Here is an 842-nt window from a genome sequence, read left to right on the forward strand (position 1 = left end):
GCTCGCTGCAGACCCCGCCGGGGAGCGGGCGGTGCGGGGAGGAGGGATCCGCACGGAGCTGCCGTGCGGGATATAAATAGGAAAAGAGCCTGGAGCTACGGCTGAACGAGCACCCTGCGCCCCCCCGGCTGTCCCCAGCCACGAGATGCTGAGAGCCAGGGCACAGACACCACCCCCAGCTCATCTCCACTGAGCCCGACAGCGAACGGGGCACGGAGGGAGCAGGGGAAGAGATGCTGGAGCTGCGGGAGAACGGTCGGTGCGCTGCAGCGGGAGCTGGGCAGGCAGCGAGGTTGCCCTGGAAACAGAGCAGCTCCGGTACCCATCGTTTGTCATCATGAGGCCGATGACACGAGCCATTACGGAGTGATGTCAGGAGAAGCAGGAGCTGGGAGAAGGCTGCGTCACTCCATGGCAGAGTGCACCCAGTCCCTGCAATGCTGGAGAGCAACAACCCCCCCTGTCCCAACAGCCACCGAGCAGGAGAAGCGATTTTGCCAGGCTGACAGTGGGAATGAGTGACAAGGCACAGCCCATTGCACTTGACTGTCCTGCTCCCCTGTGGCTCCAGGCCAGCAGAACCAGCAGTTCTGCCTGGGGAGAGCAGCCAGGAAAGGAAAAGGTGCTGCCAGGGCTCTGGCTCTGGCACTAGATGCTGCTACAGAGCAACATCATTCTAATTATAGTAACGGTGTCAGTGCTCAACAGTGGGAAAAACACATACTTCAAAAGGTCTAGAACTATGTAATTTGCTGCTGGCAAAACTCACTAAAAAACACACCGGAATGAAGTACTCTTAAAAATGTAATTTGTACTCATCTGGCTTGCTTTAAATTAGCTAA

The sequence above is a fragment of the Acanthisitta chloris genome, unplaced genomic scaffold (assembly GCF_000695815.1).
Source record: "Acanthisitta chloris isolate BGI_N310 unplaced genomic scaffold, ASM69581v1 scaffold39151, whole genome shotgun sequence".
Lineage (NCBI taxonomy): Eukaryota > Metazoa > Chordata > Aves > Passeriformes > Acanthisittidae > Acanthisitta > Acanthisitta chloris.